This window comes from Coturnix japonica, chromosome Z (genome assembly GCF_001577835.2).
Source record: "Coturnix japonica isolate 7356 chromosome Z, Coturnix japonica 2.1, whole genome shotgun sequence".
NCBI classification, from domain to species: domain Eukaryota; kingdom Metazoa; phylum Chordata; class Aves; order Galliformes; family Phasianidae; genus Coturnix; species Coturnix japonica.
The window spans coordinates 26,332,793-26,360,292 of record NC_029547.1 but is presented as its reverse complement, the minus strand read 5'-3'; the positions used below and the strand labels follow the sequence as shown (position 1 = coordinate 26,360,292).

The following is a 27,500-nucleotide window of genomic DNA, read 5'->3' as shown; positions in this document are numbered from 1 at the left end:
TATATGAACCTAGGAAGAATCTCCTATTGATATAGTTCACAATAGAGCACTTCTTATTCAAGATTTATCCATCTCTTTTCACAGAGTAAGTCAAAGAAAATTCTCAAAACACTGTAGTAATAGCTTTACAATAGAAATTCAACAAAATCATGCTGGGAATTTCTTGTCTCAGCATGGGACTAAACCATCAGTCCTTATGTCTTCACAGTAATTTATGCCAAAACAAACAAACAAACAACTAAAAAAACCACAAAGAACAACAAACAAACAAACAAAAACCAACACCACACAACTGGTTTATTGTATGAAAGGAGAAAAGAATTAGGACTAAAATTTTCTAGTAATATCGACCACTTACATATAATTTATTTCTTAACAAAAATATGATAAGATATATTTAACACAATGGTACTGAGCAAAATTAATATGGATACACTAGTTCTGAAAAGCATAAATTTCACATTCCTAAGCTGGCTTGAAAAGTTAAACCAATAATCCAGTAAATGCTTTTTATGTTTTCTCTACATATTTAATCCTCTCTTCCTGATCATTTTGAAAAATGTCTTGTGTCATGGGAAATCCAGATTTTGCCTTTTGATACTTTTTTATGATGTTGTGAGAACCATAAAAGACCATAACTGTAACTGAGAGATAAAATGCAAACTGAAAGATCATGAAAGGAGCATGTTTTTGCTTTGTTACAAAGAAGTTTGCCTCAGATAGGATTCTAAGCGGAGGAACATAGTATGAAAATAGGAAGAGGAAGCTTTTACAGTAAGGAAACGTTAATATGTTACTTATTTATTTTCATTAGAAAAGCATAAGGAAATTAATGCTCCCTGAGTATATGTTTCATAGCAGTAGCACTTCAACTGACTTTCCATTCTTACTCGACAGTGAAACAAAATACATTCCTGTGAACACGAGAAAAATAAAATAAAATACTTTCCATGCTAATTCCAACAGGTTTGTGTCAGAATTTTTAGTTCTAATAATGCAATGCTTTTTTTCACTTAATCATGGCTGTCTTCTGTAGCTTAGGTCCTGGGTTCTGACTCTCCCTTGCATTGCATTTAGTACAGTTGCAGACTCTCATTCTAGCCACAGGAATATCTGAAAAGATGAAAAAGAAAACAGTGTTTTTTAATGAAAGATAACATCTAACTGAAGGCATGACTGCAAGAGGAGAAAGACGTTTAGCTTGTCTATTTACCTCTTGAAAACAGATAAGTTTACAGAATGTGATTCTGTTCTGTAGTGAACACAGAATTCAGAAGTTCAGAATAGATTCTGACGGGATGGAATTACTGAGCTGCCAGCCTCACCTATCTTCCCATGAAGATCATAGAATTATATAGGACTTCCTCCTGGTATATACATTAAGGCATACTGAAGACAGGGAGGTGATTCAAGATAACCAGCATGTCTTCACCACAGGCAAGTCCTGCCTAACCAACTCAGTGGCCTTCTGTGGTGGCTCAACTGCATCAGTGGAAAAAGGAAGAGTCACTGATGTGAGCTATCTGGACTTCATTAAGGCTTTTGGTGCAGTCCTCCACAACATCTTCCTCTCCAGACTGAAAGGATACAGATTTAATTCCTCCAATGAGGAACTGGTTGTGAAATCATATCCAGAGGGTGCTGGTCAACCATTCAGTGTCCAAATGGAGATCACTAATGAAAGGTGTCTCTCAGCATTGGGAATAATATTCTTGAGAATATTCATGAATGACATTGATTGTGGGATCAAGTGCACCCTTAGCAAGTTTGCAGATGACACAAAACATGGTGTCAACATGCATGAAGGATGGGAAGCCATGCAGAGAGATCTAGTCTTGATTCAGGATAAGGCCCAGGTGAATCTCATGAGGTTTAACTGATCTAAATGGAAGGTCTTGCAACAGGGTCACAGCAGCCCCCCACAATCAATACAAGCTGGAAAATGAATGAATGGATAGAGTACAACCCTACCAAAAAGGGTACTGGTGGATGGTAGCTGGACATGATCCAGCAATGTGACCTTGCAGCCAAAAAGTCACTGATATCCTAGGTTGCTTAAAAAGAAACATGGTCTCAAAGGAGGTAATCCTGCCTATCTGCTCCGGGCTGGTGATAATTCACCTGAATTAATACATCTTAATGTGGAGTCCTCAGTACAGAAGAAGGCATGGATGTCTTGGAACACTTCCAGAGGAGGAACACTGATGATCCAAGGAATGGAAGACCTCCCATATGTGGACAGGCTGAGAGAGTTGGGGACTGATTATCCTTCTGAATAGCCTGAAGAAGTGAAAGCTCTGAGGAGACCTGACAGCAGCATTTCAGTGTCTTCAGAAGGCTATAAGGAAGAATGGGACAGACTCTTCAACAATGTCTGTCATGATATGAAAAGGGTAATATGAGTTCTGATCTAGCTGTAGTTGTCCCTATTAATTTTAGGAGAAATGGACTAGATGATATTTATTTGTCCCTTCCAACTCTACAGGTTCTTTAATTATATGAAAGTGAAATAGAGGATACTACATATTCTTCAGATGATAAGCATACAGTAGTGTTTTTAAGTACAGATTCATTTGGAAAAATGAACATTTTGTTCCACTGAGTAGCTATCTCAATTTCAGAGGACTCATAAGGAATAGTGATGACAATGAGAAAAATAAATAAATTACACAAATATAGAAGACCAGTTCTAGGAAGGAATTCACCATTCCAAAATGGGAAATCTGTGAAGAAGCATCAGATATCTGTTCCTCAGTGAGCAGTTTTAATATTTGCCCTCATAATCTGTAAGCAAAAGAAACAGAACAAATAAGTTTAGGACTGCATCCTATTTCTTGACAAAATATGGCATATGGGCATGCTGACAATTGACCACAGATCATATTCCTCTGAAAGGTCAAGGCAGCATTTCAGTCTCTAAGGCAGCTCACTGCTCTCTGTTTCATTAGAGATATAGCATGACAACAAATCGCTCACTCATTATGTCAGGGCAACTTAGCCAGAATGTTTAATTATTCTGATTCTCTGGGGAACAGCAATGGAATGTATATTCTCCCTCAAAACACTCTATTATACATATAGCTTATGTAAGGTTGTAAACTGATTACTCAGACTGGAACCACTAGTTGTAAAACTAGAATATCATAAAGTAATTAAAAGGAAAAAAAAAAAGAAAAAAAGAAAAGAAAGAAAAGGTATTATTTTAAAAATATAGACAGAGGCATAAAATCAGAATACAATATATTTTAGATCCTCATCCATTTTCTAACTGTATACAACATTTTCTAGTTGTGTTTTCCTAAGAAGGAAAATTGAACATTATTCTAGAAATTAGGTTGTTAGGTTTTCCCAGAACTTTCATCGCAACCACTTTTAGTTCATACAGAAAAATCAGAGCTTGGACTAAATTTCTGTGCAGTGGAACTCTGAATTTCTTGTTTATTTATAAATATCAGTCATAATGTTCTCTTTCGCAGCTCCCAGTGTTATCTTGTTTTGCTTGGCTCTCTGTCATTTCTTTCCATATAGTGTCATGGATGTCTATTTTCTTCAGTATCCTCTCCTGGACTTCATGCAGGATAACATACATAGTACAGAATGTACTTTTTCATAACCACTAGACAAATCTTTCTGCTTTCAAGAACGTTATCTCCCTTTAAATCTTTCTTCCCAGATTCATCATAGTACCTGGGCAGCTACTGTCTTGTCTATGTCATGAACCAGGAGCAAGAAGTTCAGGAATAAATTTAAAAAAGGAAATTGAGATGGGAGCTGCAAGTAATGGTGGGACATGCATGACAAAGCTGAAGTGCACCTGCCCAAGAAAATTCAAGTAGGTTAGTGATATTAGCTGGAGAGCCCAATAAACATTATTAGTGTCCAAAGTCACAGAACATATCCAAGCCTGATTTATGAAGTGAGGCCTTTGGGTCGGTATCCGGGTCCTGATAACCATTGGCATGGGTCCCATCTGAATGGTTCTTGTCCTGGATAATATATGTGTATAGATAGATAGATAGATAGATAAAGTATAATTGGCTGGGAACTGATTTTGTATTTAAGCTAGATAAGAAAGAAATGAAGCAAGAATATGTTCATATGTTCACCAGTAGGGGGACAGGCAAGTATTCTTTTTTTTTTTTTTTTTTTTTTTTTTTTTTTAATGTAATCTGGATTACCTCTTTCAGAACATGAACGTGTTAATTGAATGAAAATATTCTTTATTTAAAAGAAAGTTTTTATTCAATTAATAAATGTTTGGTTTAGTTATAATAATAATAATAATATATAAATATATATATTTAGATCTTTAAATGCACACAGGAAACTTCCAACATAAATAAAATGGATGGAAAATGGGCTGATAGCAGGGAGATTAAAGAAACAGTTTGCTGAAACTGTGCTTCTAAATGTTATATACAATTTTGCTCATATCAGTGTTAGAGGCTAGAGACAAATGTTTGGAGTGGGCTAGTAGGATACCTTGATTTCACTCTATGTACTTTTCAGTCTATTTACTTTAAATGTCTCAGTTTCCACACGTTTTGTACAACTACAGAAGCCCAAATTTGCTAACTGAATTTCCATATTTCCAACTATAGGAGGTAGTCACAAAATCATTTGGATTTGAAACAATTACCTGTTGAACATTTTTTTTTTTCCTGGTCTTCTATCTAGCCTAGCCTTTGGATCTGCTGAATCCTATTCAATGTGTTTTTGAATTTTTATGAAGATTTTTACTCATTCGTGATACAAGAGCACACTATCAGCACTTTCTGATAATGAAATCTGGATGTCTTAAAATAAGGGTATTTGGACTAACAGGAAAACAATAAATAAATCATTTTCCCTGTCTCAAAAGGAGCACTTTTTGTTGTTATTTTTAAATCCCTCAAAAGAATGAGAATTATGTTCCTAATCATAGCAGAAAATGGTAAAACAAACAAACAAACAAAAAACACATTTAAAATGACTAGAGTTTTGTTTCTACATAAAGTGACTAGTTTGAAAGCTTCTAAACTATACATTCCTGAGATAAAACTCTCCACGGAAAGTTTCTAGAGTTTTAAGTTTTGTTTGTATTTGGGAAATCTAAGTCCAGATCATTACAATTCAGGTCTTACCTTTTTCTATAAAGTAGAATAATATTTTCTCTATGGGAAACTGGTGGAAAAACAAGAAGTTCCCAAAGTAGGCCGCATGACATATCTGAGACCACTGACTTCAAAGCACTTTTAGACAAGGCAAGATGAAGGCTAGTGGATTAAATAGGAGAAGCAACAAAAGTAAGTTACCATGCCATGTCATTACATTTCCTACTTTATTACAGAAGACTTGTGTGCTTCCTTTTCATGCTAGACATTGTTTTTTAATTTGAAAATACTCCTTTGTTCTTCCTCCAGACACCGAGATTGAGTTCTGGAAGGCCAAACTTACTAAAGATCTTTCAGGGAAAACACTTGAAAGAAGGAAAAAAGAATCAATGTTTGGCCATTATGTATTATTTTTTTCTTCTGTAACTTCATCTGCTCTGTAAATAACAGTTGTTCTCTACTTTATTGCCAAGTCTATCGTAAAGAGTTCTTGATTTAATTAAGTGTATGGAGGAGACGTGGTAGCTCTGTCTTGTATCTCCTTAGACCATTCCTAGAAGACAGTAAGAATAAAGAAGCTCCTTTCTTAGAACGAAATAAAAATATTATTTCTATACAATCTCTCCTACCATATGTGGTATCATCTACTGAGGTGTATTTATTTTGTGATAAGGAGAGTTTTTCTGTTACCTTTTGGCCTAGAGTATACCATGTGTGAATGATATTTTCTACAGAACACAATACTAACAAGAAGTGACAACCTTCTGCTGTCCCATGCCAACACAAATTGTACACTTTTGTAACACTATGGAAATGAATGCATATCACTGTTACAATAACACATGTTAATAAGGGTAAATTTCCAAGACACCTGCCTGGACCCACTATTTCTTAGTATCACTTGCTTCTTCCTATAAATTCTAGTGCCAAATATGAAGAATTGTGGCATTGTAGTCATATTGCAGAGCAGATGGTCAAACCCACTGCTGTGTCCAAGTAGGCTGGTGGGCATAGTTATCTGATATGTTTAGAGATATGATAGCAAGCCAAGCATCTCTTTTTACTCACCACCTAGGGATACAATCTCAACTAAAGAGAGATCCCCCTCTGAGTAGACTAGTTGCCAGATTTTAAAACATTTGCTGAATGTTTGCTGAATTGTGTTTGTCCCTGGAAATAATATTGTATAATAGTCTCATTTTCACAACTAATTTTTAAAATGACATTCTAAATAGATTGTTAGTGTATATAAATAAGCTTCACACTAACACCATGATGTACACTGTATATTTCATGTTTTTTTTTCATGGCCTTAGACAAGTTGCTGTAAACCCTGTTACATGATATAATTGGATATATGCTTACTAGGCCAGATGACCCAATTAATTCTGAAGGTGATTCCTGTTAGGGAAGAGGAAACTACCATTGGCAGTTTTCTCATGAACTTATCCAAGTAGGTATTCCCAGTTTCACTGTAACATACGGACTAAATAAAATTTTATTTTCTGAAACATGGTTCATTATTTTTTGTAATGCTTTACACCCTCATAAACAGTAACATTTCCAGATCTAATTAGTTCAAGCCAGACTCAAAGCTTCTCTGGTCTTTGCTGGATATCTGAGTGACCTGTCCAGTCAATTGAATGATAACTGGTATTTATTTAACTCTTCCCACAGGAGCTGTGAGACACAAAATAGTAAACCTTGCTCCTACTGCTTAGCCATGCAATTACAGTAGCACTCTTTCTGTTCTTCAGAATTGGCTACTTCTATGTTGAATGACATTACTCCATATTTTATAAGTGAATTTTACCTGTAAGTAACTCTTAAACATTTTAGTATGCTTATTTGTTTAACATATGTCTAACCTTCAGTACATCTATGTATTACCTGTGTAACATGATGGGAACCGCAGCAACGACAGCAGAGAAGCAAGACCCCAAGAAACAGCAAGTGAGAAAACACTCTAATGAGACAGCTGTGAGAACAGAAATAAGGGAAAAAAGCTGCTTGCCTTCAAAATTCCTCAGACATGCAGGGATCTCCAGAGAGGTTCCCTTGCCCTTGTAGTCAACCCTTAAATGAAGTCTGGGAAGGGATGGTTCCTGGCTCCACCCCTTCCATCCACCCAGGTGCATTGCATACACCTGAGCTCTCTTGGGTTGCCCTGTCTTCTTACCAGACATTATTTCAAGCCATGATTTATCATTTTCACTACACCCTGAATATATTCTACTTTGGAAGTGAGTAGTCTATGGGTTCTTTACAAAGAAGTTAAGTACAGAAATGTTTCCTGACACTTTACAATCTATTAAAAATATTTTGACTTGATATTTTGATTCAAAAATTTATTTTTCTTAGATTATTTAAGGTAAGATCAGGCCACAGTTGGAAAGGATGGAACCAGTTAAATGGATCTCAGCTACTGTTTACATATCCATCCACAATACATGGAAGAGCTACTGATTAATGGTGAAAAATAAAATGTCAAATTAGATAACAAATTATGTTTTGATTAAGACCTAGGTAAGTATATCTATTTGCAGCATAGAAAGGATCAGCTGCAGAAAGGACTTGCAGCATGTTTGATCTGTGCAATAGAAATTACCTGGAACAGGAGAGTCTGCTGTTCCATGCAACATACAGTAATAATCTCATAGTGCAGACTACAAAGCTTTAGGTTTTCAGTTATATGAAATAAATAGCAATGAAAATTGCTAACATTTTAGTTTATGGAACAAGTAGGCACTTGTGCAAGTTACATTCTAAGGGCAGCTTTCTGGAGGAAGAAATCATTGTAAGCATGCGGGAGCTCAGTTTGTCTTTCACCTTCATCCACTGTCACAAGACAAAGTGGTGCAGTCTTCAGTACATAGTCACACTCTTTGAGTTTGTTTTTCTTTCTTGTCTAGCAGAGCAATGAAAGGAAAGATGACAATCTTTTCATGTTTTCACAGGTTTTATAGTTTATCTCACTGACGAAATGGAATAACTCTAACTTTCAGCATTCTCTCATTATTGGACATATCAGCCATATATTGGAATGATAGAGAAGTCTGAATCACTTCCAGCTGGCTAATTATATGAGTTGTATTTTTATGTATTATATGAAGCATATCTTTAAGCACATAAATAAATGAAATTGTTACTAACATTACAATGAATAGAGCATTTTATATGGATAAATAAATGTGTGTGATCTTAGCTGCTTCAGGTGATTTAACAGTACCATCAGTATTACCACTACACTGCGTAGATATTGAGTCTTACTATGAATTAAAGTATAATGCATAAAATTCTACTGTAATTCATCCCATTGTGTAAGTTTGAATTAATTCTCTGATTACTAAGGTTAAGAAAGGAATGTGTTTATCCAAGCCAGATTCCAAGTAGGCTTTGCTATAAAATCTCAATTCTGAAAACCCCACTAGTGATTTATTTAGTGGAAAAAATCCTAACAAACACTATCCCACTGATGTCCATCATCATTCCCAAATTTGTAGAGCAGGGAAACATGGAATTTCTAACATGATAAATGTATGATAAGATTTTTGTTTTAGAAGAAAAAATAGAATTATTTTTTAAGCTGAAGACCTTACTTACTGTTTCTGACTGTATAAACAGGAGAGTGTGAAACAGTACTGGAAAAGATGGATTCGAAACTTAAACATTGTTACCTTCATATAACATGTGACGACTAGTCACATATGCTTTTACAAAAGATAAATCTAGCCCACTATGAGAGAGTTTCTAAACTGTTTAAAGGAACATTAACAATTTTTGATAATGTTTTCCTTTACCAGGAATTCATCAGCTCTTTTCTCCAAGAGGAGTCTCACATGAAAATGCAACTGTAGATCTACTTAGAACAGAAAAATGATTTGTGGTATCATAACCTGCATCATTTTACCTGCAAATGATGATTTGTTGGAGCTAGAATACTTAATCAGCATCAGTCTCATTACTGGACTTCAGTTTGCTCCTTCTTGTATTTAAAGCTCTTCTATTCAAAGGCCATGGGACAGAACATAGCCAATGTTATCTGAGGTTCATTGCCAGTTTTGTTTACCTGGATTTGTCAAGATGAGTCAGAAAGTGCAATTGTACATTATCAGAAAAGGGAGGAATCACTCTTTTTTGTTTATTCGTTTGTTATCTCTCCTTCATGTTATAAAAAGAGAGAGAGAGAGAGAGAGAGGAGAGAGAGAGAGAGAAGAGAAATATTTTTTGTGCTTGTTTACATTATTTCTTCAAAGAACAATCTGTTTTAAAAGTATTTATTTCTTTTAGAATAACTTCCATTAACAAGATATCTTGAAACTCTATCCTCCTTATTTAGTGTGAAAAAAATATATACTGACAAAAGTTAGTCCATGAGGTTTCTGTTTAAAACATGTGTTTGTATTTGAAAGCAAGTAATCTATTGACTGAGTCTAGCAATTCAGATATGAGGCATCTTGTTATGAGTAACTTTGCCCTGGGCAGTAGATGCTCTTACATTTAAGAATTTCAATGCACAATGAAAATAATTTTCAAACAAAACTGTACAGAGATGAAGGACAGCAGTTAAAAGGGCCTGAGTATATTTGCATTACAAAAAGGCAATTAATTACAAAAAGAAAACATTAGGACTAAATGTCAGAATTCTGGGCATCTCATTCAATTGTAGTATTTTTTGTAATAGGTTTTGGTTCATACTAAAGTGCAATTGCTAATGAAGACATTTAATTTTTAGCAAGTACACAAAAATAATCTTGAGATTCATACATGAATTTATTTTGTTATCAGAAAAATAAACTTTCATTCTTCAATAAAGGATTATACTTTCAGATAACTAAGAAAACTCTTACTTTTTTGAAATAACAACATTTCAAAGTGAGAATTCTTGCAGTAGATTTTTATGTTTATAAAAAATATATTTAAAATGATTGCTGCCATAAGATAATCAATTCCACTTTCACCTCTCACCAAATGCTACATTATCAGTCATTTTTTGATGAAAGACCCTTTCCTCCATGAACACTAGGAATATTAATACTTACATTACCTGCCACTGGGAATGCTGTCAGAGATGGTTATTAATGCCTACAAAATAAAGCAGTAGAGCAATAGAAAGTATTGCAGTATTGAAATGTGAATACACAGGCAGAGTGGCCATTTATGTATAATGAAAGTGTCATTTCTGTTCTTAAATCTGAGTGGAAATTTGCATTTTATAATAATGTATGTCAGTAAATGTTTGGTAAAGCAAAACCTACTCAGATTCATGTCTTTTTTTTTTAATTATTATTATTATTATTATTATTATTATTATTTATAAACAGCTAACTGAAGGAATGTATACTTATGTAAACCAGGAATTCCTCTAATTAGATTTAGCAATAGATCTAATATCCATGAAGTTAGAATTTCTAAACTTGTTAATGGCTTCAGGTCATTTAAAGCAAGTAAAAGGTTAATTTATGCAAATTATTAAAACAAGATTTATTTGTTTCCTAGATTTTTAACTACCTCTTAATTATTGTTTTGCATTCATTTATTGTTGTTGTTGTTGTTTTGTTTATTAGTTTTTATTTTTTTTCCTTCACTGTCACTTGACTGAATATGAAGTGGTTTTAGACCAGTAGTGTCTCCCACTACATTACATTGTACTGATACCTGGAGAGCAAGATAGTGATATGGAAATAAAGAGAAAATAAAGAGCAGTGGAGTAACTGCAAAAGACAATAGATTTTGGAACATGTTGCATTACAACCGTTTGTCAAACAAGCCAACCAACCAACACAAACCTGCAATACCAGAGGACCAGCGGAAAGCTGCTCTGAAAATTTGTACTTGAAGCAATGAAAAGCTCAGTTTAGAAAGACAATTTCAAATATTCTCATTATTTTCAAATTCAGGTGATACTTTGCTATAAGTAACAGTATTTGTGTAACTTCAGTTGAATAAGGATGTTGCCTCCAAAACTATATGAGAGAAATTAATAATAACAATTAATAATAACATTGAGGCCTAAAGTTTTTAAAGTGAGTTTAAGAACAGGAGACCTACTTTTTACACAGATAGCAATAGGGCAAAGGAGAATGGCTTAAACTAAAAGAGAGGAATTTTAGATTAGTTGATGGGAGGAAATATTTAAGTCAAAGTGTACTCAGGCACGGGATCAGGTTGTGCAGAGAACCTGTAGCTGAACATATTCAAGGACAGGTTTAATGGGATCTTGGGCAGACTGATCTAGTGAATGACAAGTGTGTCCACAATGAGGGGGTGGAAATAGACAATCTTTAACATCTGTTCCAATACAAGCCATTCCTATGTCACAAATCACAGAATCACAGAATCACAGAATGACCTGGGTTGGAAGGGACATCAAGGATGATGTAGTTCCAACCCCCCTGCCTAGCAGGGCCACCAAACATACACATTTACTAGATCAGGTTGCTCAGGGCCCCATCCAACCTGGCCTTGAACACCTCCAAGGACGGGGCATCCACAACCTCCCTGGGCAGCCCATTCCAGGGCCTAACCACTCTCCTAGTAAAGAACTTCCCCCTAACATCCAACCTAAATCTTCCCTCCTTCAACTTGGATCCTTTTCCCCTAGTCCTGCTATATCTATGATTCTAAGGTTCTAGTATTTTTATGGTAGCTCTTTATCATTGCTAAATTTCTTAAATCTCTAACATAAAAACTGTTATTTGAAAACTGCAGGTTGCCCCACTTTTTCTGTTCTATAAGCTTGTGTTTATTCTAATTTTGCTTTTTCTTATTCTGGCACCCCAATATGGATAATTTTGAAATCTTTCTTGAGAAAAGTTTGCAGTTGGTTTTCCGTCATACCATTTATTGTTTGTTTGTTTTCTACTTTTAAAGGCTCAAGATACAATGAAGACAAGACTATGTAAAGCATGCATTCAGGCTGTATTCAGTGGGAATTTCATTATCATACTCATCAACAGAATAATGTTAGCATTGGCACTCCAGCAATTTCAACCTTGATTCACCCTGCAAATTTCTGAAGTTCTGTTTCAGTCATTACTAATTGAAACAGGGTATGCAGCAAATCAATTGTTTAAATATCATAGCAATTCAATTTTTCATGTTATTATATGATGCAGAAATATTAAAGATAACAATGAAGTGAGTAGATAACTTCTAGGTTTCAGGCTCTTGCAATGAACTCCTCAAGAAGTACTTTAAAATCCTTTCTGCTTGGCTGATATATTTCACTGACTCAGTTATGGATAAATGAACAAAATGAAGCTAGGCTATAATTTCCAATAAGCCAATACTCCCTTTTCTTTGTCAGTCTATAATATTGACTGGGATCCAAAGTCAAGAGAAAATCTTCACTTAAGTATTTGTAAATGGATCCTCTTCAAAGTACCAATACATGTGTAAGTAATCAGCTTCTCCAACTAATTCAGCTGTTGCTGAAGAATGTTCATGGTACTCATCAAAGGCACCTATTTCAGTATGTTCTGGAAAATTTAACTAGTATGAAGACAGTTACTATGTAGGAATAAACATTCTGAAATAACTATCCAAGGTCAAATAATGCACTCAAAAAGTTACAGACTGCATTAGGCACTAGTTATTTTCTAGCTAATAAAGTTGAAGCTAGATTTTAGCCTCCAATATACAACTATTATTTTTGGGTATTAATGACAGAAAGAAAATTTTACATGATCATTTCACTATGCTTGTGAAAGACAGGGCTTATTTCAAGCAGCTAATCTTCCAGCCTTACATCTAGTATTACAGACTTCCTGAAAGTTTCATGTAAATTATGGAAGTTTACACTGCAGATTAATTTTTTTAAAATCTTGTCTTTGAAGAATCATAGATATCTGTAATGCACTTTGGAAAATGATACTATCTACCCCCCAGCCTGAAAGTCTGAGATGGGGACCTACTACTCCACCTGGACTATCACAGATCCATAGAGCCAGATATGATCCACCTGAGGGTGCTGAGGGAGATTGTGGAGGTGATTACTAAACCACCTTCCACCATCTATCAGTGTTCCATGTAACCAGAGAGGCTCCAAAGGACTGGAGGCTTGTCAGCGTGACTTTCTTCTACTAGCAGGGTGGTAAGGAGAAATGGTTAAAGAACTGAACTGGAGAGTTGGGCCCACAGGGTGATCAGGAATGAAGTTAAATACAGCTACTGAGGAATCTGGAGCACTGTTCTTGTGAGGAATGGCTTTAGATTATTTAGTCTGGAGAAGAGGAGACTCCTGAAAGGATGTTGTGGAGGTATGGATTTCGGGTTCTCCTCTTGCATAGCTAGCGATAGGGCTAGAGAGATTAGCCTCAAGCTGTTCCAGGAAAGTTTCAAGTTGTTTGCTCAGAAAAAATTCTTCACTGGAAGAGTCATCAGGTGCTGGAATGAGCTGCCCAGGGCAGGGGTTGAGTCACCATCCCTGGAAGTATTCAAGAAATATTTAGTGGTGATACAAAAGGTACAGGATTTAGTGGGGAAATATTGGTGACTGACAGATGGTTGAACTACAAGATCTTGGCAGTCATCTCTAATCTTGGTGATTCTTTGATTCCATGATCCTATGACCTGAGCATGTAGAAAATTGTATAGAATAAAAGGTGGAAATTCTCTTGGTTTCAGGTGAGCCAGGGTTAATAGCATAACAATGGTTTTGTTGTTGCTGAGGAATGGGAGCACTCTGGGCTGAGAGGTTTGCCTGGCTGCTTGGTCCACCATTATGGTATGGCAGGGTGGAGCCAGAACTGCTGTCTTGAATTAGGCAAGAGGTTATTTCATATAATGTAGCATTGTGGAGACAGATCTAAAGTCGTGAGTGGAATGACCAGCCACTCTTCATGGTTTGGCTAGATGCTGGTCAGCAAGTCATATAGTTATTCTAGCATCAGTTGATGAGTAATTGCATTGTGGATATACACATATACTTACCATCAATTTTCATTTCTATTTTCCATTTTCTGTAGTAGTATATAGTTTTTATCAGGCTGGAAAATATTTCAACATGAAGATGAAAACCAGCTACAGGAATGCATTGCTGCAAGCCAACCAGCTCAGAAAGGCCACGGGCGAGACTTTGCCCAGAGTAAAGTAATAGCCCCATAAACAGGGAACAAATCTGCTTTACAACAGCTGAGATTGTTGCCCAGTGTCAGCCATGCCCAGATCCAGGCAATTCCATGCCAAGCCATACAGCGCAGTTGTACTTGGGGTGCATTCACTGTGACCAGGGAGCATAAAGATGGCACCATAAAACACCACACCCTGGAGATAGTGATGATAATCCATTAATTGCTTCAGCGCAGGGTAAATCCCAGAGAGCTCTGGGAATTTCCAGTTCTCTCCCTCATCCTACCTAGGGCAAGTGAGTGAATGGCTGCCTAGAGCTGTTCTGCCTGATTGGTTAAGCCATAACAATGTATCAGAAACATAATATCCAACAAATGACACACTGATGAAGGAATACAGCAGCAAAGTTATATTTGTTTCATTAATACCTGATAGTATACTACTGCAATATTCAGTTTGAACTAGCACTTCTCCTTTATTCCTTGCTCGCCAAGCAATCTCTACAAGACAATACAAAAGGACTCATTTTCCCTACCTTTTGTTTGTTTGTTTGTTTGTTTTGTCTTTGTTTTTGTTTTTGTTCAGTGTAACATTATTTCTGGAATAAGAGAGGTAGGCAGACGGATACTGTTCAACATCATGTATTGGAAAATAACACAGCAATAACAGGTCTCTATACTTTAGAGATTATGTGAATTCCAAGATATTACCTGGAGCTTTGGGCATGTGACACTATAAAACAACATTTATGTTTGAATGTATGTGTCTGCATAAGGCTTCAAAAGAAGAAAATACAACCTCCCAGAAATCTAGAAGTGAAGAAGTCCATGTGAATTATCCAGGCTTACTAGCTGCATACACCACTTCTCATCTTTGCTCAGGCATGAGCTGTTTCTGAAAAAGAACAGTGGGAAAGAAATGGAACTGTTTTCTCAAGCGTAGGGCTGCTTTTTAAGCTCAATGGCAAATCTGTCATGTGTCTCTGGTACTGATAAATTGCTACAGGTAAAGTAGAAACATTGACAAGGCAGTAGTCAGCTTTCACTCCCTCTGACTGAAAAAAGGCAATACCTGTTCTTCACCCAAGGCACCAGGCTGCAGGGATTTGACAGCAGAGAGCAGGCCACTCCACTCACTTCAGAGTTAACACTTTGGATTACTAAGGTGTGTTGAATATGAAAGACAATTTCTTTACATATAAGTGTTGTTACCAGTATCATTTGTTTTCCTGACAGGTATAACGTGATGGATTCTAACATGTTGATTCTGATACTTACTTAATCTATGAAATAGCTGAATTCAACCTTCATGTCTGCAGACATCAAGGCTTATGAGAGGCGATACTGTTGTCGCTGTGTGAGTCAGTGAGATCTGCCAAATGTCTCTTACTGGAAAAGTGAAAGGAGAATTTCCTGTTAGGTATATAATGTCATTCTCATTCATAACACAGGTGTTAATGTAACTTGAAGTTAGAATGGACTGCTGATCCATGCAGATCCATCCTTCCCAGTGCCACTCCATAAAAATAAAACAGCTTCCTCCTCTGATCTCTGCTTCTTGGGAGCTATTGTAATCCATACATACTGTTACAGTTAATTATATATTCACTTACTAATGGGTTTCTGCTCAAACCTTTTAAATAATTCTATTCTGGGTTTTGAAAATGCAAATATTTTATAATCTGTAAAAAATATGAAAGGAGTATGCATGGATCATTTTGTTTCCCATTAAAAATGAGGACATTTTTGGTGGATGCAATATGGCAGAATATATTAAGGTAATTGATTTGTGTTCATTCCTTTTTTTTTTTTTTTTTTTTTCCATTTCTCAGCATGACCTCTGTTTCACACATAGCAGAACAATCAAAAATGGATTAGTTTACAGTCTGAGTACTGTCAGAGTATTATCTTTCCAAAAACTTATCTAGCCAGAATTATTTTGTGCTTTGATATAAACCACAATAATTTCATTTACTTGCATCAAAATCTCTTACTCAAATATTTTGTCATAGTCATGAAGGTTTGTATATGTGTGTGGTTTCTCTTTTTTTTGTGTGTGTGGAGGTTGTTTTTGTTTGTTTGTTTGTTTGATTGATTGTTATTCCCAGCTTTCTGAACATTTTTGTTTTTCTTCTGTCACACAAAATGTTTCCAGGTCCCAACAGCTGGCAGTTACTGGCTGAAGGAATGAACAGGAAGACAGCGGTGTTCATAGGATTACAGAACAAGCTGAGAGGGAGGATTTATACAGAGTTTTGTAAGCTTAGTGAGGCAGAAAATAGATTGGGGTGCAGAGAAGAAATAATGTGTCAATCAAAACTAAGCACACAGACATAAGCTTCTACAACACAAGGGCAGCCATGTTTTTTCTTAGCTTTTGTAACTTCAGTAGTTCCTTCTGAATTTGGATAGAACAGCAGACAGATGTCTGAAAAGATCCTACTCTTAAGTGATTCTCTAGAAGACTTTCTTAAAGCCTAGCAAAAGAAAAAACAAAGCTGCACTGGAAAGAGTAAGAAATGGTAGAATTGCTTCAATTAAGGGTATGAAGGAAGGGAAATATTTTGCAGGTAAACACAATAGACTGCTCATCCCGTTTTCTTTTTAAAACTCTTTTTCTTTAAATTTTTTATTTTCATTTCAATGCAGACAGTTTTTCTCTTGCATAGGTCGGCACTTTTTACTCAATACTGACAAAATAAAGAATTATTTTCTAGTAATGTATTGTACTAATCAATCAATTCAGAATACTGCAATTTTTCTTAAAGCCCTCTCATGTAGATGTTTTATATGCAATGATTGCTGTTGCTTTACTTTTTCTATTTGGTTTATAAGCAAAGGTTGCCTCCCTGTAATGACTAAGACTGACAAAATTTTAAAAGTAAGATAAAACTATGAGGTATTATTGGCAATATTATGCAAATTGCCAGAAAGGCATTAGACTGTAATTTGAGTAGCACCTTTGAAAGAATTTCTGTTACATACATGACACACAGAAATTAAAGAACTTGTTCATTTGCATTTAGAATGTCTATTTCACTATATTGCTTGAAGCATATTCTTAGTTTCTTTTGAGATAATAGCGCTCATGTTTCCTAACTATTAAAGAAGAAAGAAGTCTGAAACTATCTGTTTTGAAGATAAAGTAGCAAAGATCTTCTATCTCTGCTAGTCTGATCTATATACAGGTCTATCAGCTGACTTCAGCTATATCCCTCAGTAATGGTTTCATAGGTTCTGCTGAATGTTTGATTAAGATTTATGTTCTCTAGTACATAATGTTTATTTAATAGTGCTGCTGCTGTTAAGTCAGGTTCTTTATTGATACTTTTAGAGTTAAAGCTTATGTGCACAAAGAGTAAGAAAAGTCACTTCACCATTATGTGCTGGATAAGAAATAATAGATCATCCAATTTTCCAAGACGTGTTTCTCCTATCTCATAACACCACACTTCTATCAACATATTTAGATATTCGTGGCAGGTTAATACAGGTCATTTTTACCTGGCAACAGTGAAATTCCCTAGCAACAGTATGTGTGTATTCACAACACTGATGTCATTTTCAGTGTCTAGTCACACTGTGCCAAAATAGAAGATCAAACTATAAAAACCTTTGGACAATATATGTAAGAAATTTTCAGGTACTATTTTGCCTTAGCAGCAGTCTTATTTCATTCCTTAGCAACTCTGAATACAAGCAAAATTTTATTTCCAGTTTAAAAATCCCCTTGGGAACAACTAAGAGGAGTCCGGTGTTAACTTTAAATAAATTCAGTGTTTCAGTTATTCCTATGACAGAATTCAATATGGCATAGTATTGCTCTAGATCTATTCAGTATATTATGGCATGAGAGTTATGAAAATTCATATGGTTGTGCTGTAAGTTAGCATTATCCTCCTGCTTATTTACACATTTAAGCAGCCATGCTTTCAAAGTTTTTCATAGTATTTTATATTTACTAAAATCAGTGCTTTCATCCACCAAGCTGTTTTCATTCTTCACATGCAAAATTTTATTAGAATTGATAACAAAACCCTAAATATTAATCTGCTGAAAACTAAGAGGATAAAGTCCCATGTCTCTAAAGGCAATAGGAAAACTGCTGCTATTTTATTGACTTTCATATGTATCCCATCTACTTAACCATTGACACGAAAGTGTCAAAGAAAATAGTATGCAAGTTAGTCTTATATGGTGAGTATTCTTTTTGATCAAGTTTAGATTTTAGCAATATCTCCATATGTGACTTATACTTAACTTGTAATGGTTACTGACCTTACAGCGATTTTTGAGTGTATCAATGTTCAATATGCTTTTCACTTTCTACAAGAATCTGACTATTTAGAAATCATTCATGTTCTCTGTTTCTGTCCAAAAACATTATGGACACTGTATTTGAAGTATTTAAAGAAATATACTACCATTCTGCTTTTTCTAAGGGAGAGTAGACTTAATTAAAATACATTTGTATACACCCTGGAATTCAAGCAAGAAAAGGAGTGTGTGAAAACATATGATAGTACTGTTTTTGTCTTCAGGTTATTTCATTTTTCTTATTCCACTGTAATAAAAAAACAAAAACAAAAAAAAAAACAAACCACACACTTAAGGCTCAGATGTAAACTGTAGGCTTTTAAGTTCTCAGTTCTGAATTCTTCTTTTGCAGTCTGTGTCTTCTTCATTATTACTTTTTTTTTTTTTTTTTCCAAAATATTTGTATGCAAATATTAGAATGTCTGCATATGTGAGGAAGTAAAATACTTTGTCACATCTAAGTAACTTGAAAGAAAGAAGAAATCTGACTCATGGAAACACATTAACACATTACTTTTTCTTAGGGCATTTGTAATCCAATCTTTACACTAAGTGAGAGGAAATACAAATACTAAGAAGAAATTTCTCACTCACACAGTAAGGCACAAGAATGGGTTGCTCAGAGAAGCCGTGGTTGCCCTGCTCATTGAGATGTTCAATGCCAAACTGGGTGGGGCCCTGAGCAACCTTATCTAGTGGATGCCAACTCTGCCCATGTCAGGGGAGTTGGAACTAGGTGATCTTTGAGGACACTTCCAATCTAAGCCAGTCTATCACTATGATTCTATGACTTTGAACTATTTTTCAGTACACAGATACGCAGTAATCCTTACCATGCAGCACTAATCTGTTTTTACATGCCATCTGCAAATGACCTTCTTTTATACACACTAAAAAGGTATACAGTATTTTTCTACAGCTGCAGTCATTGCTATCCTTTCTCTGCCATCAGCCAGACACAGAGAACATTGCTTATTGTTGTCATGGGCATGCTTTGAAATACCTCCATTTCCCACAATCATTTCCACTTAAATAGACTCAATTTCAGCTTGTTAAAAACAAGGCCGTTCTGATCATAAAATATCCACATGGCAGCAATAAACTACGGCAAAAAAGAAAAAAGTGCTCAAATTCTCCCTTAATTAAAAGCAGCATATTTGTTTTAATAAAGAAGAATATATGACAATATGTGGTGAAATAAATGACATTAGTAACATTATTATACTTCAGACACTCTACAAATTCTAAAAATTCTACTAGTTTATCAAACTAGAGTTGTCTTTTTTTTTTTTCTTTTTCCAGTGTTGTATATCTGCTTTTATTTCTTTATATATGTAATATTTATATGTCTGAATATGTTCTGTGCTCAACTTATCATGCAAATTCATGTTTTTCAGATGGAGTAACAAGTATACCTTACACAAATACCCACACAAGTATACACTGATGCAAATATATTCTCGGACACAGATAATCCTTAGATAAGCAGCAGAAAATGTGAAATCTGACCTCAAGAATTTCTCATAAATAAAAAGAAATCAGAGTTTAACGATACCTTATTACTATATAAACTGCTGTTTCTTCTGTTCTTTTTGTAATCATCTCACGTGTTGTTTACCTTCAGAATACTAAAACTATTAATTTTGAATATTCATTATTTAATGCGCATCAGGCAAAGAGTGCCCTGCAAGCCCTCATCTTACAAGTTACGTTCCATAAAACAGTAGTTTATCAAAAGTGTCATAATGCTAGAAATACTTCAAAAAAGCAGAGATATTCTAGAACCACTTAGAAATAATAGAGATGTTGCACTATAAATTCAGTCTGACTGATTTATCTGTGAAGAAAGAAATAACATTAGAGGAGTGATCAGTTTGTCACTTTGGGGAAAAATAGGTATGGTGGTTACAGGTTTTAAAAATGAAACAGTAAGAAAACTTATTTGAACAGATAGCTGGCATGTTTGTGAAATAGCAAATTGCTTTTTAATTCATTTCCAGTCTGATTAAAGTCCCAATTCAAGCCTTTTATAGACACTAAGGGAGATCATTCCACTGCATTCAGTAAGTTTTCTAACCAGTCTTATGAAGTCTCTGCTGCAATAGATGTATATATAATTTTTTTTTAATTCAGATTTTAAAAGCAGTTCCTGAGATTCCAAATAGAAGTTTAAAATAAATAAATAAATAAATAATGAAATAATGAAATGCATACATCACAAATATGGTATTGTCAAGACAGAATATTAAATCAGTATACCCAGGTTTGTTTATGTATGTAATTGCGGATACAGATGATCTACCAAATTAAGAAAGGATAGTTAAAATCTGTTCTGAGATTTTTCTTGATTATAGCTAGATTTGGGGAAAATCAGCAAACTGAAAATATGTCAGACAAGATAATTCAGTAAGAGGATGAAGAATATAAATCATTTAGATGACTGTAAACATTTTTAAATCATAAATTCTGGTGATATGTTCTTGGAAGAAAAAAGGGAAAAGGAAAAAAAAATACATTTTTATAAAGTGGAAAAGTTCTGCTGTGTTCTGCATGTCAGGAAAGTAACTGGGTGCTAAAAAGTTACAGACTTTTATAGGGCAAAAAACTATGTTCTAAATTTATGATAGTCTGGTCCTTAATGTAACAGTGAATTTGCATGAAGTAAACTTTGTTCTCCAAAAATATTGTAAAGTCAATTGCTTGATACCTAAATGTCATGGAGTTACCTAGGTCAATCTAAGTCCACGACAGAGGGACAGTAGGCCCATGCACCCCTTGACTCCCAAAAATTGGGAATGAAAAAGGGGAAGGGGTAGAGAGATGGAAACCGGACTCAAGGAAACCAAACAGAACAGCAGGAACAATCTAAGGAGGAAAAATTAGTTTACTAACTATGATATTGGAAAGCAAGATAACACAATATAATACAATCTAATTGAAACTGAGGCTAATAAATCAAGTAAAATAAGAGAAAGAGAAAAAGGTTTCTGAGGGCTGCAAATCCTATTTTGAAACTGAAGGTGCCATGGCTTGGAGGCACACCCACACCCACTGCCAGGCAGTGAGAGAGAGCGAGCAAGCATCACTTCCATGACATATTTCCCTCTCTGACCGTGAGGTCCTCTGGGATGTGTAGTTCTTCTTTTCCATGCTCCAAATAATGTTAAGATGTGGAATACCAATAGCAAAAATTACAAAACCCCAGGCACCTGTACAGACTTGGAGGAGTAGTCCTTGAGAGTAGCTTGGCAGAGAAGGACCTGGGGGTCCTATTAGATGAGTAACTTAACATGAGCCAGCAGTGTGCTCTTGCAGCTTGGACAGCAAATAGTATCCTGGGCTCCATCAAGAGAGGGGTGGCCAGCAGGGATAGGGAGGTGATTGTCCCTCTCTACTCTGCTCTTGTGAGGCCCCATCTGGAGTACTGTGTCCAGGTGTGGAGCTCTCAGTACAACAAAGACAGAGACCTGTTGGAGAGGGTCCAGAGGAGGGCGACAAAGATGATCAGGGGACTGGAGCACCTTCCCTGTGAAGACAGGCTGAGGGAGCTGGACTTATTCAGCCTAGAGAAAAGAAGGCTGCGGGGTGACCTCATTGCAACCTTTCAGTACCTGAAGGGTACATATAATCAGAAGGGGAGTAAACTCTTTGAAAGGGCTGATAATAGTAGGACAAGGGGAAATGGCTTTAAGTTGAAAGAGAGAAGATTTAGGTTGGATGTTAGGGGGAAGTTCTTTACTAGCAGAGTGGTGAGGTCCTGGAACAGGCTGCAGAGGTATGTTGTGGATGCCCCATCCCTGGAGGTGTTCAAGGCCAGGTTGGATGGGGCCCTGGGCAACCTGATCTAGTAAACATGGAATTTTGGTGGCCCTGCCAGGCAGGGGGGTTGGAGCTTCATGATCCTTGATGTCCCTTCCAATCCAGGTCATTCTGTGATTCTGTGATCTCCCAGCCTCCTATTCTCCAGGCTGAAGAGTCCCAGGTCTCCCAGTTTTTCCTCATGTAGGAGATACTCCAGGTTTTGATCATCTTTGTGGCTATCCACTGGATCCTCTCCAAGAGATCAACCAGATTTTTTTGTAGTGAGGAGCCCAGAATTGGTCACAGTATTCCAGATGCAGCCTCACAAGGGCTGACTAGAGAGGGAGAATCAACTCCCTTGCCCTGCTGGCCACGCTCTTTATGATACTGGTTTGATGATTCTGGTACTGCAGAATACCATTGGTCTTCTGGGCCACAGAGGTAAACTGGAAGGAAGAGGAGATAAGAAAGGGAAATAAAAGGGTATTTTAATGAGAGGAGAATAGAAGGAATAAAGAAATTGAGCTGCTACAAATCTAAATAACATATCTTTTAAATAGTAATTGCAGTGACTCGAGAGTGGAAGAGAACTATTGAAATATGAGATAATAGGAGAGCGTAAAGACCAATGGCTGCTATAAAGAGTAGATTACATCATTTTTACTGGAAGATCTTCATAAGAAATAAACATCCAAAGGGCAAATTCTGACTGAACCTCTCCTGCAGCACAGGTCTCAGAACAGAGTTGAATGAGTGCTTTGAGACTATTTTGACAAGTGGAACAGAATTTCTTGAAGAGCTAAGAGAATTCATCTTTTATATTAATTACTTTCTAGCTCCCTAGTACAATAATGGCTGCACCTACGATTTGCACATTAAGTATTTTATTTATGCAGTGGAATAATATTTAATTTACTTTTTTTAAAAAATATGGGTTTCTACAGAACTATTTTTAATACACTTGTATTATTTACTTTTATGTTTATGGAAATCCATGCCTTAAACTGTAGCTCAATTACATTATTTTACCCACCATGTGTGACACTATGGTTAGTCACTTGTTGGCTACTAAATGATTGCTGAAGGAGCTAAAGCATGTGCAATTTATGATTTTTACCTTGTTAGCTTCACTTTTACTATATGTGTGTGCTAAATTACTCATTCATTTAAGGATTTCCAAAATCTGGCCTTAAGATTAGACATTGGAAGGTGTATTTGGGGATTGCATAATTTTTTTTAATCTCTTTTGAACTTACTGATGAAAGAAACAGCTAGAGTAGTAAAATATGCTTTCAATTACATGTTTCACTAGATAATCTGGATGCATTCGGTGAAAGCACAGATGCTGCAATCAAATCAGCAGCCATATTAACATATTCTGAATATGCTCCATATAATACTGAAGAATATATATATTTAAATGTAGTCTTAACTTTTGACTCTTTGTTTTTGTATGAACTCAGTGTGTTGCCATTCTCTGAGTTTTTATCTGTTGAGGAATCTGATTCAAATTTGTATGACGAAAAATTTTATTATTATGTCATAAATGTATCGTTCATTCACCTTTTAATTTTATTTCACAATCAAAAAATAGAAGTGTATGCAAATTGGTAAATTATATAATATTGAAGTCTGAATACCAGTTTATAATATTATTCTCCTAGATATCTTTTATAATACAATAAGAAAATGAGTAGTATTTTGGAGACATAAAATCTGATTCTCCTCAGTATTTGTGAATCAGAGGTGGATCCAGGATCAGATGAAAATGAACAAAGAGTGAATGGATTTTGTTGAGCTGGGCCTGGCACAGAAGATTCCAATAAAAATGAAACTACAAAGAACCAAACAATACAAAACATTCTGTTGATGTATCTCTTCTTGGACCCTGGGGCATCTGCTGCATAGAGAGCAGATGCTTGGATTCACTCCTCTTGATTATCTTCTTTCCATTTTCCTGTCCCACAAAATAAGCAGAAAATGGCTTTAACCATATCTCTTCTCTTCATTCTTATTCTTTGGCCAGCCCTATGGGCAGAATATGGGAGAAGGCAGCACTTTGTATGTAGAATTTGCGCACAGCTATTTGCTAGCTAAGGGCAGGGTTCCAGCCTGAGGTCCAGAAGAACATAATACACATAAGTCAGCCTTCTCCCAACTGCTGTACAACTGGAGAGTGAAAATGCATAAAAGGAAGTCACTTCCACTTCTCAGCACAGGCTTTCACCATTCACCAACTGAGTTTTCACAGTATGCCTTTGATTTCTAGAATTTAAAAAAATATTGGTCTTCACTGAGGAAAACTGAATACATATACTAGTGAGGTTTTGTTGTTGTTTTTGTTTTTTTGGGTTTTTTGTTGTTTGCATTTGTTTTATATAGTTTGATTGGTTTTGTTTTTTGTAAAGTGTGTGAGGTAGTCATTTAATCAAAGAATTTAATTGCTCATAACTGTGGCCAGTAAAATCATGTCCCTATATTCATATTCTTTTGAGATTGACTGAGAACACAGTAAAAAAAAAAAAAAATGAGGATTAATAAATCCTATGCTGTGGAAAATAAACACAAGGAAAGATTTCTAACCAGCACAGGCTCTAATGGTGTTATTTAAAAAAACAAAAAACAAAAAACCAAACCAAAAAAAACCAAACCAAAAAAAAAAAAAAATCTCCAAAGTCCTTTCCCTTTATTTATTTACCAAAATTATGGGAATTTTTCTGCAAATATTTTCAATTAAATTAGCAAGAGTACTGATTTTTAGACCTTGAAATTCTCCTCAGAACAGGAGTGTATACTGAAGAAATTCTGTCTCCGTGTCTTTATTGTGATGGATGCTTTGTAATTTGGAAGCCAACATACCTGCTTAATAGGAAGAACCTGCACCTTTTATGTGCAATTCCTCCTTAAGGGCTGCCTCCAAAATTCTCAGGAGTGTCTGTAAGATTTTTTCTTTGCCTTCAGTGAATACTGGATTTGATTCTCTACTCTGTCTCTATTTTCATATTTGAGTTTTCTCAATTTAGATTTGAAATCAAAAGTATGTATTGGTTACATGCAAAGAACAAGTATGTAGTTTCTAAGTAACAAATGTGCAGAAAGTATTTATTTTACTACAGGCTGTGAAAATCAATGTCCGTATCTCCATAATGGAAAAGACTGAATATATATATATTTAAAGACATAACTGGAATTACAGTCTTTTGTATTGCTCTGAGTTACTATTACATAGATTGAAAACAAAGGAAGCATGTTTTGATCAAAGCTGAATTGTAATCTTTGCTGATATGGATTAGTTTTTTAACATACAGAATTTTCCCTACAATTGGAGTAAAAATACCAGAAAAATGGATCATGCTTGTGATAATTTTTTTAATTTTAATTCTTTAATACAGAAATCTGTTACGCATTTTACAACATTTTATTTTGTCCTTCCATTTTTCCTCAGGTGAGAAAATTGTTGGACAGTGGCAAAATCAAGAAAGACTCAAAGTAAGATATCACAGTGTATATTGTTACAGTACTTATTTATATGGAAACTATTCTTTTGGATCAGATTTTTTCATACATAAACCACAGACTTCCTTCTGTTTGGTAGTATTTCATATTTTCATACATTTATTCCCTTTAGTCAAGGAAGAGGTGGTCTGCAAGTGCTTAGGCAACACCAATGTTCGTAAATCCATGGGACCTGATGGGGTGCATCCACAAGTACTGAGAATGTGTGTGGAGGTGGAGGTGACTGCTGGTGGAGGTAACTGCTGAACCTCTGTGAGGGAGGTGCCTGAAGACTGGAGGATAGCCAATGTAACTCCAGTCTTCAGAAAGAGCAAGAAGGAAGATCTAGGTAATTACAGGCCAGTCAGCCTCACCTCTGTCCCTGGAAAGGTGATGGAACAGCTTGTGCTGGATGCCATCTCCAGAGAACTGGGAGTAAAGCAGGTTATCAGGAGTACTCAGCATGGGTTCACCAAGGGGAGGTCATGCTCAACCGATCGGGTGGCCTTCTATGATGTTGTCACTGACTGGGTGGATAGGGGGAGAGTGGTGGTTGTAGCCTACCTTGATTTCAGCAAGGCATTTTGTACTGTCTCCCAGGACATCCTCATAAAAAAAAAAATAAGGAAGTGTGGGATAGACGAGTATACAGTTAGGTGGGTTAAGAACTGGCTGACTGGCAGAGCACAGTGGTTGGCATTGGTGGTGCAGAGTCCGGTTGGAGACCTGTAACTAGCGGTGTTCCCCAGGGGTTGGTGCTGGGTCCAGTCTTGTTCAACATCTTCATCAATGACCTTGATGAGGGGATAGTGGCCGCCCTCAGCAAGTTTGTTGATGATAAGAAGTTGGGAGGATAGGCTGACACACCTGAAGGCTGTGCTGCCATTCAGCAAGACCTGGACAGGCTGGCAAACTGGGCAGTAAGAAACTAGATGAGTTTTAACAAAAGCAAGTGTAGAGTCTTGCACCTAGGGAGGAATAATTACATGCATCAATACAGGCTGGGGCTCTGCAGAGAGGGACCTGGGTGTCCTGGTGGGCAACAGGTTGGCCATGAGCCAGCAGGACAAGGAGAAACAGCCAGAAACTGGTGCGTAGGAAGTTCTGCATGAATGTGCTCAAGAACTTCTTTACAGTCAGGGTGACGGAGCACTGGAACAGGCTGCCCAGGGGGTTGTGGAGTCTCCTTCTCTGGAGAAATTCAAGACCCACCTGGACACCTACATGTGTGACCCAGTGCAGGGAACCTGCCTTGGTGGGGGGTTGGACTTGATGATCTCTGGAGTTCCCTTCCAACCCCTACGATTCTGTGATCCTGTGATATGCCGTGGAAAGTGTATCCCTGTTGAAATTCAGAAAGGTTCTTCTAGTTGAAAAGTAGAGCATAGTGTTAGGATTAGTAGAGTTTCTAATAAAATCTTGTATGCAAGTCCTGAGGGGGAAGACTGAGATCATAGCTGAGATTTTTTTGTCTTGGAAAAAGGAAAGTCTTATTCCTAGAGTGTAACTCTAAAGGTGTGCTATAAATTATGCAGGAAATGTACGGAATGAGCTGGTTTATTAACAATATTGACAGTAAAATACATTTCTAGTGACTCTTTTGTGCAGTGCCTCATACTAGCCTTTGCACAGTGAATAAATAAACACTGTACAAATAAATAAGCAAAGTAAGACTGGAAAGCAACTCACTGATTCATGTAAGAAAGCATTCTATTAGTTATAC

At 36.1% G+C, this 27,500-nt stretch overlaps 1 protein-coding gene across 42 annotated transcripts in view; it reads left to right on the top strand.

Moving 5' to 3' along the window:
• Nucleotides 1–27,500, top strand: part of PTPRD (protein tyrosine phosphatase receptor type D) — a 1,051,440-nt gene that overhangs the window by 609,878 nt on the left and 414,062 nt on the right. For all 42 annotated transcript variants that reach the window (XM_032441550.1, XM_015848960.2, XM_015848962.2 and 39 more), the window contains exon 9: nucleotides 25,728–25,771. The gene's annotated coding sequence lies outside the window, so the exon portion shown is untranslated. The remainder of the gene's footprint in view (nucleotides 1–25,727; nucleotides 25,772–27,500) is intronic.